This window comes from Bos mutus, chromosome 6, assembly GCF_027580195.1.
Source record: "Bos mutus isolate GX-2022 chromosome 6, NWIPB_WYAK_1.1, whole genome shotgun sequence".
NCBI classification, from domain to species: Eukaryota; Metazoa; Chordata; class Mammalia; order Artiodactyla; family Bovidae; genus Bos; species Bos mutus.
Window position 1 is genome coordinate 1,166,245 of NC_091622.1, and position 16,374 is coordinate 1,182,618.

Consider the following 16,374-nt stretch of genomic DNA (forward strand, 5'->3'; position numbering starts at 1 on the left):
AACTTAGAGCTAAGAGAAAGATACCTAGCTCATTTAAATGACTTCACCCAGGTTGCCTACTATGAGCTTCAAACACCACAAAGTATAGCAGCTGAGTTGAGACAGCTTCTTCTCAACTTCTTGTTGCCTAAGAACTTGCTGTTTTCGTAGCCAGCTATTCAGACATTTCCCAGGGAATAGTAAACAGCTGCTCGTACAACAATGCTACTTATTTTTCCTAACAGAAAAAAAAAAAGATCAAAACATTCCACAGTTACCACGACTCAAAATTAAATAATGGGATTCAAAGAGTAAGCTAGTAATTGTATGGGAAAAAATAAGAAGGCTTTGAGGCTCAAGCTAATCTCACTACCATCATGATCATAAGAATTGTGTTTTACCCTTTTGGGCTTCCCAGGAAGCTCAGTGGTAAAGAATCTGCCTGCAAATATAGGAGATGCAGGAGATGTGGGTTTGATCCCTGAGTCAGGAAGATGCCCTGGAGGAGGAAATGGCAACCCACTCCAGTATTCTTGCCTATAAAATTCCATGGACAGAGGAGCTTGGTGGACCACAATCCTTGAGGTCACAAACAGCTGGACACCACTAGGCACGTATGTATGCAAGCAATTTAGCCCTCTATATTTAGAAAATGCTTTCACATTTTCACTCAGTTTATTCTTATCACATCCCAGTTTAGAGATGAGAAAAAAAGATTTTGATAATGAAATAGCTTAACTTTTGAAAAAAGGAAACAAGGAAAGGGAAATTAATGTTTTTTCCTAACAAATGTGGTTACAGAAAACGTTTGTCAACTTACTGTAGTTTCCAAGAAGTTTTTCTCTCATAATCTTTTAAAGTGTCATAAGTTCATATTGAAAGTGAAAGTGAAGTAGCTCAGTCATGTCCGACTCTTTGCAACCCCGTGGACCGTAGCCTACCAGACTCCTCCCTCCATGGGATTCTCCAGGCAAGAATACTGGAGTGGGTTACCATTTCCTCCTCCAGGGGATCTTCCCAACCCAGGGTTCGAACCCAGGTCTCCCACATTGCAGGGAGATGCTTTAACCGAGACACTTTAACCAGGGAAGTCCCAAGTTCATACTGGGATACTTTAAAAGATTATACTCTCTGAGCCATTCAAAGCATTTTACCAAGACTTTTAGCCTTAGGAAGAATGTCCAGAGCTAGAATTTGTCTCCAACTAGTGGGAAATCGCTCCTCAACTGGTACCAAAGTTATTAAAAGTCAATTCTTAGTGCTGTGTCTTAGTTAAAATAAGAAAAGCAAAATAGAATCTAAACACATGACAACACTCTTAAGCAAATTCGGTTTTGGTAGATCTTAAAATTCAAACACTTTTCCTTCTCATCCCAGGTTGAACCCTTGTTTCTAGGCATTACTGGGATATATTTGTTTGTTCAAGAAAACATCTCAAGTCTTCTATCATTTCCTTTCATATTTGAAGACACACAATTACAGGGTAATAAATTAAGGTTCGTATATTAATTTTGTCACTGTATTAGTTTAATGTAAGTTCCATTTAATGTCCACTTTGGAATTGAGTATTATTCTCACTTAGAAAATGATTTGTTCTTTGCCTGCAAGACTTTCAATGTCTTCTGTTCACCAACTTTCTACTTTCAACTGTCTCAGAATATTAAAACCCGCTTTCATATTAATATTCATCATATTCATCAACAATGTTTTTCAGTGTTAACAGAATATTAAAACCCACTTCATATTAATATTCCTCATATTCATCAATAATGTTTTTCTGTTTCCTCAAAGCAATGAGTTAGTCTTCTCATTTCTATGGGCTTCCCTGGTGGTTCAGACGGTAAAGCGCCTGCCTACAATGTGGGAGACCCGGGTTCTATCCCTGGGTCAGGAAGATCCCCTGGAGAAGGAAATGGCAAACCACGCCAGTACTCTTGCCTGGAAAATCCCATGGATGGAGGAGCCTGGTAGGCTACGGTCCATGGGGTCGTAAAGAGTCGGACACGACTGAGCAACTTCATTTCACTTCTTCCCATTTTCTCTATAGTAATTCTCCCTCTTACTTTTCGCAAAGGCAGACCATAAAGGGAACATGACTTATGTCTCAGGACTTTTCATTAAATCATATTTCTTTATGATTAGAAACTTACTTAATCTTTTAAAAGATTATACTCTCTGAACCATTTGAAGCATTTTACCCATCTCCTAAAGTCGTAATGAAATATGTTTCTTCCTGGAAAGGGAATCTCCCTGACTGTTCTTACGCTTGCTCCATCCAGTGGGAAAATGAGAGATGCCTTCCAAAGTTTGTCATTGACCCACCCTCGTCTTACTCCAAAAGAATTTTTCTTATCCTTTTTTTCAGTTTCATCAATATATCAGTGAGAATGGAAAAATTTTTGTTTTGAATGTAGGATTTCCTTCTGCGAGTGCTATTGTAAATAGTAATTCGGCAGAGATTTCAGCTGGAAATTGTGTGTACTTAAGGAATCAAATACTTGAAGATACTTCAGATGACAATTGAGAAGGAGATGCCAGAAGTCTGGGAGATGAAGAGACACTTCTGGGGATTGTTCCTGGGAGACCTTATCCAGAGAGAGAGAGAGAGTAGAGGAGCTGCAGCTCGATGCAAGGGTGATGCCACGCACAGGAAAGCAGGGGTTGCTCTGACACCAGCATCGTTCCTGGTAACAGCTTGAGTTCAGGCCCAGTCACTTCAAATGATTCTTATTTGAGGAAGAGGTCATTAAAAGCAGGATGTATAGAGCAACCCAGACAGATTTGGGTTTAGGTCCAGAATGCAATTCCTACAGCTATAGTAGAAACCACGAGAAATGTACTTAGCTTCACTGAACCTCAGTTTCCCCATTTGCAGAAGCATGAAAATCAAAAAGATGGCCACACATATTTTTGGCAAACACTGGATGTGTAAAGTAGTACTGGGGGCCTGTGTAGCTAAAGTTGGGAAAGAAAGGTCTCTCCATTGAAATGGAGAGAACCATAGTGTTTAGCTCTGTTTGGGCTCTGGAGAGCACAGCCACATATTAGGCTTACTTGTCACCATGAGTGGTACCACAAAGTGCCCCGGGAGTGGTATAGCTAACATCTGGGAGCAGCAGTGATAGGTGGGCATCTGACAATCACTGCCAGTCAAAAGCTTTAGGATGAGAAGCTGAGCTTTTAAGTGTATATTCAATATCTCTCCTGTAGACTTTGAGATTATTTGTGAAGGATTCTTAGAGATAAGGTGATTATAAGTCTACTTTTCTCATAGTTTAGGACAGAGCAAAAGGGGACCAGAGAACTCTGTGAGACTAAAGAGGGAGGTACTATGATTTCACAATTCGCATGAAAACACAGTTGGAAACACAGTGCATCCAAGGGGCATGGAGGCAAGGTTTCCATGAAGAATAAACAGCATGTGAGAAAGCACAGCACATGGAACTGCACGGTCTGGTAAAGGAGGGTGGGGTGGTGGGACAGGGTGCGTCTTGGGAAGTGGGAAATGGAGAGCGGAGCAACAACAAACAGTCGTAACAGGAAAGATACTGAGCGCATCTTTGAACATGCTGAGTGAAGTCGATATGAATCTAGAAAAGAACTACATGTTTAGTAAGTGTATGTGTCAGAAGCCATCGGCACGTGTTTTGAAGTTTAGTGAACCAACCACGACGTACCGATCCCTGGGTGACACTACTGTCACACAGACAGGTGATACAAGACAGACTGGTGACGGCAAGTGAGACGGAAAGAGCGGAGGGAAAAGGAGGGTGTTGAAGGACACTTTTATAGATGTCAACGGAGAAAGACATTTTAAGAAAGTTAGTGAATAGTATCAAATGCAAATGAAAGGACAAGTGAAAAACCAGATGCAAAATGGCCATGGATTTATCAAGGTGGAGCTTGTGAATCCATGGGTTTATCAAGGTAGAGCTTGTGAGTGGTATGACAAGTGGTTGGAAAAACTTGGATGTCATGATCAACGTTGGCTAGGATGTGAAAGAGTGAATTAGAACATTGCTCATAATGTGCGAGGAGGGAGGGAGGGATTAATTAAGACTTTGGGATTTATAGATACACAATGCTATATATAAAATGGATAAACAAGAAGGACCTACAATATAGCACTTGGAACTATATTCAATATCTTGTAATTACCTATAATGGAAAAGAACCTGAAAAGAATATAGACATATAACTCTGCTGTACACCTGGAACTAACACAACAAGTACACTTCAATAAAAGTTAATAAATAAAATAAAATCATACTTAATGGTGAACAAAGAACATTACCCATAAAATAGTATGAAGTCTCAATATTTAAAAGTTGAGGAGAATTAAGCTGGTAAGAAGTGATGGGGAGACTGAAGATTTAGGAGCCCAAATGCTCGTTAGTGACTGGTCTTATACAGTGGTCCTCACTGTGCCCCAGGAACTCTTTTTAGCTTTGCCCTTCTCTCCCGTCTCTGTCTCTCAGTGGCCATTTCATGTGTGTGTGTGCTCAGGTACTCAGTTGTGTCTGACTCTCTGTCACCCCACAGACTGTAGCCTGGCAGGCTCCTCTGCTCATAGAATTTTTCCAGGCAAGAATACTGGAGTGGGTTGCTGTTTCCTTCTCCAATGGATCTTCCCGCCCGACGGATCAAACCCCCATCTCTTGAATTGCAGGCAGATTCTCTACCGCTAGAGCCACGTGGGTATCTTCCCTGTTTTAACCACTGGACTTCACCTTTACTCTCTCATTCTCTGTAGATGTCTTCACCTTACATTTCACAAAGCAAACAAGACAAAACAAGAACCAGCCAGATGCCTGCTCTCCTTTGCCTGGAAATGTATAGGAAGATGAGCAAGTTTCATCAAGGAAGAGATAGGGGAAACAGTATCTTAAAGAGACAGAGAAGTTCCAGTCAAGTCCCCAGAAGACAGGGAACTAGTTGCCAAGAGGGTGGCAATAGGGCTGTGAGGTTTTTGCCATACAAGAAGGGATCCAGAGAACAAGTGAGCAGAACGTGCAGGGAAGCCAGTCATGAGCGAAAGAGTCTTAGGGGTTGATAAATAGAGAATAAGAGGATCAGGCTTCTGGAGGGGATTCAAATTCTCATCATTAAATTTCTTTTTGGTGCTAAAGTAGATGGCCACTACAAAAAAGCATTTCCATGAAGGAAGTAAGTCTTAACTGGGAGTTAGAGGTATGTGTATGAGAGTGGGGGTGGGGATGAAAAGAGAAGGAAGGAAGTGGAGAGAAAAGCCTTTTTGGCCCCTCATCATTAGCAGAAAGGCATTTCTCACTTTGAAAACAAATGCTTCTTTTTCAGGGAGAAGTGGAAAGAACGTACACAATACTATTTGTTCATTAAGTGAATGAAAGAGGTATAGGAGGATCCATAACGAATTACTAAGTGAGAAAAGTGTTTGACAGAACAGTGTGCATGTGTGAGTATGTGTGTCAGAGAGAGTATGAATGTGTGTGTGTGCGTATGTGTGTCAGTGTGAATGTGAGTGTGTGTGAGTATGTGTGTCAGAGAGAGAGAGAGTATGAATGTGAGTGTGTGTGTGTGTGAGAGTATGTGTGTCAGTGTGAATGTGAGTGTGTGTGTGAGAGTATGTGTGTCAGAGAGAGTGTGAATGTTCGTGTGTTAGAGAGTATGTGTGTCAGTGTGAATGTGAGTGTGTGTGTGTATCTGTGTCAGAGAGAATGTGAGTGTGTGTGTGAGAGAGTATGTGTGTCAGTGTGAATGTGAGTGTGTGTGTGAGAGTATGTGTGTCAGAGAGAGTGTGAATGTTCGTGTGTTAGAGAGTATGTGTGTCAGTGTGAATGTGAGTGTGTGTGTGTATCTGTGTCAGAGAGAATGTGAGTGTGTGTGTGTGAGAGTATGTGTGTCAGAGAGTGTGAATGTTCATGTGTCAGAGAGTATGTGTGTCAGTATGAATGTGAGTGTGTGTGTGAGAGAGTATGTGTGTCAGTGTGAATGTGAGTGTGTGTGTGAGTATGTGTGTCAGAAAGAGTGTGAATGTGAGTGTGTGTGTGTGAGAGGGTATGTGTGTCAGTGTGAATGTGAGTGTGTGTGTGAGTATGTGTGTCAGAAAGAGTGTGAATGTGAGTGTGTATGTGTGTCAGAGAGAGAGTGTGAATGTGAGTGTGTGTGTGTGTCAGAGAGAGAGTGTGAATGTAAGTGTGTATGTGTGAGACAGAGTATGTGTATCAGTGTGAATGTGAGTGTGTGTGTGTGTGTGTCAGAGAGAGAGAGAGGGCCAGAAGGAGACACACAGATCTCAATGCTAAGCAAGGCTCTCTAGGAGCAGTGGGCATGGAGGGGATTTCAGAGGCTGATCCACGTTTGGTGAGGCCTGAGGCAACCTCGCAAATTAATTATGAAAGACAATGTTTGTTTAGGGGACTGCAAACTCCATTAGCTCCACAATAAATTTCTCTATACATGATTTCTATAGTTTTCTCTATGCTTAGTGTAGCTTTTCCACAACGAGCCTGGATCATTTTAGAACTAAGAAACCAAAGCAGAAGTTATGTAAATATTTTTAAGGTCAGCCACATTCTCTAATTTACTTAATTTAGATTTATTTTGAAGTGATCATTAGAGACAGTTTCTAATTGGAAGGACTGCAGAGCTTAAGAGTTTGTGATGTCATTCATGATGTATTTCTAGAAAGGTATCTGCAAAATTCCTAGCTTGAGCTTACCCTTGAATTCTATTTGTTACATAAAGCACCATAGATAAATATCCTGAAACAAGAGAAAATTCAAAGAACTTATCTAATCAGGAAAATCTTGTTTTTTTTCCTTTAAAAAATGGGCATGAATTGTGTGGATTTTAGTAACCCAATGTAAGTGAGTTTGCATACATTAGGTTAGCTCCTCCCAATAAAAGAGTTGTTGCTGCATTAAGCACTCTTTCTAATAGCGTGAGCTCCACCTCCCTTTCCTGTAATGACGGTCCCTTGATATCACACTTTAAACTGGAAGGAGCTTCTGTGGAGGGTTTTTTTAGTAACAGGAAGTGACTGTGTAAGAGAAGTTTGCACGGGCTCACTTTGTCCTCTCAGTCATCAAGGAAGTGCCTTACTGGAAATGATTCAGGGACTCTCCCCGTGCGTTCTTCTCAGTGACCACGCTGCTGAAGGGTATATTGAGAAAAAGCAGAAGGTTTTCCTTACCTTCACAGAACAGGGACTTCTATGACTCGACGTGGCCCCCAGGCTGACCCCTCTGGGATCAGAAGTATTCCTCTCAATCAGACTGAGGATTTTATTATCCAGCTCCATGCTTTCACACCTGCCCCCGGGGGACATGGGAAAGCCACATTTTACAAAGGTAATTAAAAATTATTATGTTCGTGAGTGACATGGAGGTGTTATTTATGTATGATGCCCCCCACCCCTAGAATTTCCAGGTCTCTAATCTCATATTCATTAGTTGCTGCCGTTAGAGAACTTTAAAGAGTATTGGAGTTTAAGTTTCACTTACCCGCACATTTATTCTAAGTAATCTAGTAAGATACAAACAAGTTGAGGGATTTTTCACAGGCTGATAACAATGACCAGAACTAAACACTCCCAGGAAGGCAGGTGTTTTACATTCATTTTCTTATTCAGTGGGTACAATTCATTACAGTAGTCAGCATTTACCTGCATTTTACGGATGAGCAAACTTGGATTTAGTAACTAACTTACTGATTTATGCGAAGTCAAACTCCAAAACAGTGGCAGGGCCAAGATCACACTCAGATGTGTAGGATTCTATAGCTTGTCTCTTGGCCATTTTTGCTCTATGTCTTCAATGAACTGACAACAAATCCCTAGGATTATTTGCCACCAAATAGAAATATCATATCAGAGTCAAAGGGTATCTGAAAGTTACCTTAAAAAGAAGCTAGTCCAACCTGCAACATTTATCTGAGAACCAGAATGAATTGCTTACATTCCCATGACTATTAACTGATAATGTAAAAATTTAAATCAGATTTTCTGACTCTAGTCCATTTTTCTTTCGGTTGTATCATGCTGACATGATGGAGAAATCGTCTCATTAAAAACAGAATTCAAGAGAAAAATGTATTCATTATGTTATTTTTCTTTACATTTGTTTTGTCTTCCTCATCATTTTTCATCCCCTGAAAACAACCCCTTGAATTGGGGTAGGGATTTTTTTCAGGCATACTTCTCAAAGTTGTCTCCAAGTAAAATAAATAGGTGGATGATCTAATCACATGATGTGGCAGAGGTTACTTGGGCTGTCTGTCCAACCCTCTACCTTCTTTGAGAGTGGGTCCCAGGCAGAGGCTTTGACAGCCATGCTTGTTGATACTACTTGACCTCATTTCCTTGGTTATAGCTGATTGGACCAAGAGTAAATAACCGATTCCAGCCTGACCAGTGAGACTCTCTTCTGTGTGCAGAGGGAGCTAAGAATGAAGCAGCTGGGTAGGGAAATGCAGAGCTGTGAGATGGAAAGTCTTCGCAATTTTCTAGTCTTGAATCAACCCTAAGCCATGACTACCTTCCTACCCTATATTCTGCTAATTACCCCATATCTTTTATAATGAATTATTTGTCTTTTCTTAAGCTAGCTTTTTGGTGTCTGTTATTGGTACTAGGAAAAAACCCTCTGAATAATACACCTGAACCCTCATATTTCTATTTATACTTTCCTCAGGCTGTGGAATATCTGTGCCTCATGGCCCACATGCGATGTCACCATATAGAACTACTGGGTGTAACCCTTCATAGCCCCAAAGCTTATATACGTGTAGTATCAAGTTTGTTAGCCTATGCCCAGCGTTTCCTGCAATCCTCTGAGTCTCAAAATTCCTTTAATAAGTGCCCCAAATCCTTCAGGTTAATTACATTACCAATTAATTAATTAGTCCAATGGAATTGGACTAGACTGATTGTTAAGCCTCTGAGGCAGCTTTCCTGACCTATTCTGAACCAGACTTGCCTGCCAAGAGGTCACAACTCTTTCTGGTGTTACATTCCGTTGTGACAAACATGTTATTGAGCCCAAACCCCAGAGGGGATCATTTTGATACGACCCTCTGTGACCTCCAAAACCCCAAATGACCAGCTCCTGTGCTCCGTTTCTGAGCTCGTATCATCCATCACAGAACACGCCAGTGTGCTTCCCACACAGGAGCTCGGTGTCTGCACTTTCCTCCATGCGTCTTGCTTCCCCCATGCCCTTCAGAGTCTGTCTCAAATGTTACTTTATTAAGAAAACCTCTGCTGATGAACTTATTTAAAATGGCTTTTCATACCCATTACTACTGGCCTTTAATTCTAATTTTCTCCTTATAATTTTTTATGATCTTGATTTCTTGTTTACTGTTCTCCCCAGACCCCATACAGGCTTAATATATGTCCCATGAAAGAAGGGCATTTGTCTGCTTTTATTTGTTGCCCTGTTTCTTGGCACATAGTATGACCTCTCTCCATAAATATTTGTTGTTGAATAAATATGACTGTGTGATGAAGTTTAATTCAAAGCATTAACTCAAATCTAACAGTAAATTAGATGCTTATTTAAAATGTATGCAAATAACCTCAAAGAACTGATAAAGTTGGGACACAAAGGAAGCATTAACAGAGGCTCTAAAACTCTGCTTTCCTCTCTAGTTCACTAAATAATTGCATGCAACAAAGTTATAGTCTAATATGACATTATGACCCAAGGTTTGGAGTAGAGTAAAAAGAAGAAGCCACCTAAAAGGCCATCACTACCAAACGTTTAAACACAAACAGAACAAAGCCTTCGAAACTTTGCATTAGTTTCACTGGGTATGTATTATCCTCACCCGGGATCTGTTCACTGATTCTGTAATACTTAGCTGATTAGGTCAGGAGTATGGCTCCAGATGTCTTTGCTCAGGGCCCTACCCCTTAATCATCCTGATTTTTCAATTAAACTTGAGCCTTAGTGAAGTTAAATACCTTTTCTTAAGGTCACTTGACTTATAAGGGGCAGGATAAGAATGTGTTCTGACACCCATGACTTTTTAATCTACTTTTGAGTTGCTAGTGAATTGTCACTACAGCAGGACTATAGAGGACTGTTTTATTCCCAAATAACTGGGCTCAGGTTTTCCACTGTGAGGGGCATTTCTGCTTTAGTTCCAAAGAAAACAATCTATCATTGCCCACACTGAAAGTCAGCTGAGTTACAGAGTCAGATATCAGGAGAGGCTTGGGAGACAAGCTATGAGGACCACGTGCTTCACCAATGGCCTTTTAGGTGGCTCCTTGTTTTTCTCAGTTGGGAACTATAGATCAGGAGCCAGGATGAGAGGCAGGGGTCCATGAGTTACCCCAAGTCAAATTAAGTACAAAACTATATTATATCTGTTATATGTTCAACGTCTCTTTCTGAAGAGAGGGTCAAAATCTTTTTGACCTTCCTAAAAATGTCAAAGAATGCTCAAACTACTGCACAACTGCACTCATCTCACACGCTAGTAAAGTAATGCTCAAAATTCTCCAAGCCAGGCTTCAGCAATATGTAAACCGTGAACTTCCTGAGGTTCAAGCTGGTTTTAGAAAAGGCAGAGGAACCAGAGATCAAATTGCCAACATCCGCTGGATCATGGAAAAAGCAAGAGAGTTCCAGAAAAACATATTTCTGCTTTATTGACTATGCCAAAGCCTTTGACTGTGTAGATCACAATAAATTGTGGAAAATTCTTCAAGAAATGGGGATACCAGACCACTTGACTTGCTTCCTGAGAAATCTGTATGTAGGTCAAGAAGCAACAGTTAGAACTGGACATGGAACAACAGACTGGTTCCAAATAGGAAAAGGAGTACATCAAAGCTGTATATTGTCACCCTGCTTATTTAACTTATATGCAGAGTACATCATGATAAATGATGGGCTGGAGGAAGCACAAGCTGGAATCAAGATTGCTGGGAGAAATATCAATAACTTTATATATGCAGATGACACCACTCTTATGGCAGAAAGTGAAGAAGAACTAAAGAACCTCTTGATGAACGTGAAAGAGGAGAGTGAAAAAGTTGGCTTAAAACTCAACATTCATAAAACTAAGATCATGGCATCCGGTCTCATCACTTCATGGCAAATAGATGGGGAAACAATGGAAACAGGGAGAGACTTTACTTTTTTGGGCTCCAAAATCACTACAGATGGTGACTACAGCCATGAAATTAAAAGACACTTGCTCCTTGAAAGAAAAACTATGACCAACCTAGACAGTATATTAAAAAGCAGAGACATCACTTTGTCAACAAAGGTCCATCTAGTCAAGGCTAAGGTTTTTCCAGTAGTCATGTATAGGATATAAGAGTTGAACTATAAAGAAAGATGAGCACTGAAGAATTGATGCTTTTGAACTGTGCTGTTGAAGAAGACTCTTGAGAGTCCCTTGGACTGCAAGGAGATCCAACCAGTCCATCCTAAAGGAGATAAGCCCTGGGTGTTCATTGGAGGGACTGATGTTGAAGCTGAAACTCCAGTACTTTGGCCACCTAATGCAAAGAGCTGACTCATTTGAAAAGACCTTGATGCTGGGAAAGATTGAGGGCAGGGGGAGAAGGGGACAACAGAGGATGAGATGGTTGGATGGCATCACCAACTCAACGGACATGGGTTTGGGTAAACTCAGGGAGTTTTTGATGGACAGGGAGGCCTGGCATTCTGCGGTTCATGGGGTCGCAGAGTCGGACACGACTGAGTGACTGAACTGAATTGAACTGAAAAAGGTAATAATCACTGACCCATTTTAAGTTATCGCCATGAGCGGCCAGTTTAAATTCAAATCTTACTGTGGCTTTCTTTGTCTAAGAGTACACTTTGATTTAAAAAAATGTATTTTTTTTTTTACCATGGAAAAACTATGAAAATTTTATAAAATGACCCCTTGAATTAAATACTATTAAATAAATCTTTATTTGAGGTGGCCTCCTTGTGACATTTCAAGTGAACAGAGAATTATAGAGGCAGTATTCTTGGGCTAAGAGTTTTCCAAGTTGATGGTGACAAAGAAGTCTAGTAAGTCCCTGTTAGACCCTTTGCTTACTCATTGCTTGCTTTAAACTTACATGGATATAAACTTCCTGTGTTACTGTTGTTCCTTCTTACCCATCACTCAAAGAATAAATCAGCCTAGAAAGCTAATAGAAATGATATTAATATGAATTATTTTTTACCTATAGGATAGTAGGTTAGGCCAATGTGACTATGAAGCTTATTTTACAAATAGTTTTCCCTAATTTACGTATGATTTCTGAACTCTTTTTCCCCTAGACTACCACTGAGAGGTAACAATCTGCCCAGTAACCCAGCAATTGGAGGAATCAGAGAAAGAGGTGTATCAGAGAAAGTATATTTGGAGCCCTCAGACTTTTATTACACATTCAAGGGTCTTCAGTGCAAACACCTCCCCAAAAAATTATCCGATAAAGTGAAGTCTTTTTATGCCATTGTTTAATAGGCTCATTTAAGGATAATTTAATTATTTAAATTCTACTATTTGATTAGAGCCAAGACATTGTTAATTTGTAGAATCCTCTCTGATAGAAAAGAATCTCAAGTTTATGGCTTACTGCCTCTTAGGGCATTACCATTTTTGTATCTAGTCTAGCATCTTATTCTAACATTCCTTTATTAAATTGCCTGTAAATCCCCAACTCTTCAAATGTTCTTTGAATGGAAACCTCATTAATGAGCTGAATTAAAACTGTGGACATATGTTCATTTTATATTGTAGAACAGTCGTGGTTTTAACTCTTTGTGCCTGTATATTAGCAACGCTGGATATCTATACTTTAAACCATGGAATGTCCAGTCACTGAAAGTGACTGCTGGGGAGCACACAACCCCAAAGCCCCAGACTTGTTTTTTATGGTTACATGCTATAGTTGCCTCATTAGTACACGCAAGAAGTATAAACTCCTAAGGAAAACAAGTACACTCAACAGAGAAAACAGAAGCCACAATCTTGGGAATAACCTGAAGATTATTTAATTTCTCTCTTGCATTTGGAAGACAGAGAAATGAGACTCAGAGGGGTTAAGTGGCAGATAGCAACGCCAAGGCAAGAATTAAGGAGACTAGTGTTCCTTTTTCCTCAAATGTCCACATTTCCTCCCAGCCTGCCACCAAGGTCGCATGTTATGCTTTGATGTTAAATCATAAGCCAAGTCTTTTTAAGGAAGATTCTGAAGAACAAAGCATATTTTCAAATATAAGACAAGGATCAATCAATAGCATGTTCTTCTATCATGGAAAAGTTTCCATATGTTCAAAAACCGGGACTGCAACCTCTAGAGACACAGAATGAGCAGTGTTGTCTGAAATACTACAATCAAGCCATGACTTTTAGGTTTTACTTTTTGTTACTGTGATTAGTAGTCTGAGCATGCTCCTGGCTATTGGTGGGAGGAAGAAATTACTCAATAAAGAAATTACTCTGTATAAATGTGTTTTAGATCCAGAAGGCATGGTATCTGAATTATTTTAGTAATTGGGAGCTCTAACAGTTGTGTGGCTTAAGGAGGTAATAGAAGAGAAAAGGTTTGCTCACAAAATTTTCAAAGTAGCATTGGCCTTAGGCAAGAATGAATATTTCAAGAGTTTAACCCAAGGTTATGTAGCTTAATAATTTTTAAAAGTGTCTAAATGTGGTTTTCGCATGTCTGAAAAGAGAGCCTAGAGAATGGCGATATTGCTTACACATGAACTCTGTGACTGCCCTCAGCCTGCATACCTGTCTATTGCACCGCTGCTTTTGTGATGTGCCAAGTCGCTGAGCTGATGCCACAGCCCTCTGCCAAAACTCTTGCGGCGGTGCTCTGGGGGAGCGCGCGGGCAGGGGAGCCAGATTGGACCAAGATAAAGTGCGGCTGCAGGTGCTGTTCAGACCGCGAAAGGTTACAGGTGAGCACAGTTGTGGAGAAACCACATCCTCTTACAACTATCCTGCTGCGATGAGGTTTGGCCTTCTTACTGGGACTGCTCTGAGCAAGTGAAACATTCTCGTTCACAAGGGCAGAATGACAGGTTGAGACAGGATACAGCATCGATGACTATACACTGTTTCGTTAAGAGATACTGTGATACATGCAAGCCTTGGCATTTTTTTTCTGGCTAAATGTTAGCCATGGTGCAGTTCTCACCTTAAGTATGGGAGGGTGACATAAAATGTTCTAACTATGTATTTCCATAGCAACCTGCATTTGCTACATTAGGCTGTTAATTACACTTGATTGTAATTGCGCGTTTGCTCTTTTAGATTAGAAACCCTGAAGGCAGGCACACGTTTAGCTTGCTGATATCACTGTGCCTCCGGAGCCTCACAATGATCATTAAATGTTTGACAAGAGAACAAGTAGTCAGGAACAACTAGGACTGAGGTCAACAAGGATACCAAGGAATCCTGAAGGCAGGGATGCTTGGAGTACAACGTCATGGGTAGGTTGCTCATCAGTTCTCTCTAGATGCCTTCTCTCCATGGAGTCCATGTGATTTCTTCCCTCCTCATCTCAGTACTTCTGCCTGTGGGAGAAGGAGCTGAGGAAGTCCTAACAGCTATGAAGACTGTAAGAGGAGACCTTTCTGCTGCAAGCCATAGAGCTTCAGGCATCAGCAAGCAGGGTGCATGCGTGCTAACATGCTTCAGTCGTGTTCAACTCTTTGCCACCCTAGGGACTGTAGCCTGCCAGGCTCCTCTGTCCATGGGATGCTCCAGGCAAGAATACTGGAGTGGTTGCCATGCCCTCCTCCAGGGGATCTTTCCAACCCAGGGATCAAACCCATGTCTTACATCTCCTGCACTGGCAGATGGGTTCTTTTTGGCTTCCCTGGTGGCTCAGACGGTAAAGCCACCTGCAAAAGGGAGACTCTGGCTTAATCCCTGGGTTGAGAAGATCCCCTGGAGAAGGGAATGGCAACCCACTCCAGCATTCTTGCCTGGAGAATCCCATGGACAGCGGAGTCTGGAGGGCTACAGTCTGTGGGGTTGCACAGAGTGGGACACGACTAACACATACACAGTGCCACCTGGGAAGCCCCAGCAAACAGGGTCCTGGAGGGACTTCAGAGCTGAGGGGTCCAGTTCCCTGGAATCAAACTGTAGTCAGGTAGATGCTTGAGAAGTATAAATAAGGATAAGATCTTGCCCAAGAGCAAGTAGTAAGCATGATTCTCTCCTCTCCTAACAAGCTCTGAGTTTTTAAGAGAAAAATGACCCCGTTTTTAGATATTAGATCTGCTGGATAGGCTGACATTGGAATACCAGAGTTTGTTACGATGTGAGTTTCTCTATAGGGACAGCAGAAGAGCAAAGAAGTCATCCAAATATTGCTATGCTACCATTTATTACAGGGTTGAAAATACACAAAATAACACCCTCTAACCGGGCTACAGGAAGGAGGTAGCTTGAGAATTTTATGGGTCAATAGGAGTAGATTCTGTGGTGTTTTGTTATTATTGTTGTTTCACTATGGCATATTACCATCAAGATTGTTTTTCATTTATATAAAATTCCATTCTTTTGAAGAAGCAGAGAGTATAAAAAGTGAATACTCTTATTAAAGATTCAGGTGATAGGAAACATAATTCTCAACCAGCATTGTAAATAAGTTAAACCTCTGTTTTTATGTCAAGAAAACCTTGGCACTTACTCTAACATTTGTATCATGTGGTTAATGCTTTTGTACACTGTCTGCAGAGGAAATATGCTCATATTGATTTATTGAAAACAAAATTGAACATGCAGAGCAAAATTATAAATTTTATTGTGAATGTGGAACAATGGCAGAATATGCCACCCCAAAATATGTCACTTCAGCATAACGATTATTTTGAACAAAAGATACTTGAAAAACAGCAGATACAAAAAATCATTCTGATCTCCCCCCTTTCTTCCTGCAAACAGGAGATAAAATTAGCTTGTGAAAGATGCCCTCCCTATACTAGGAAGAAAGAAGCATGTTTATGATCAAGGATGGGAAATTAAGAAGCGGAATCCATATGAACAGACTTCATTAAAATAATTCTTATCTTCCTTTAGCCTCTTCATAAGTTACAGTTACTTTTCCACAATTGTCTTTCTCTGATCAGTTTAGTACTAAAGTATTTAGATTTTGCCACTTCTTCAGGTCTTCACTTCCCAAGAGGGCTCCCATGTCACAGAAAATTTGTGAGCTTGTCTCCTATTAAGCTGTTTTTTCTTACAGAGCCCAGACAAAAATTTTCCTCCTCTACACTGTTCTTGGAAATAAGCATTTCAGCAGGAACATTATATATTTTATAATTGTGTCTATATCAAAAAAGCAAAGTAGAAAATTAGAGCAGGTTATATTCATATGAATATAACCACATTTTGGTGTCAACTATAATTTTCCTTTAATTTATCAAAATGTAT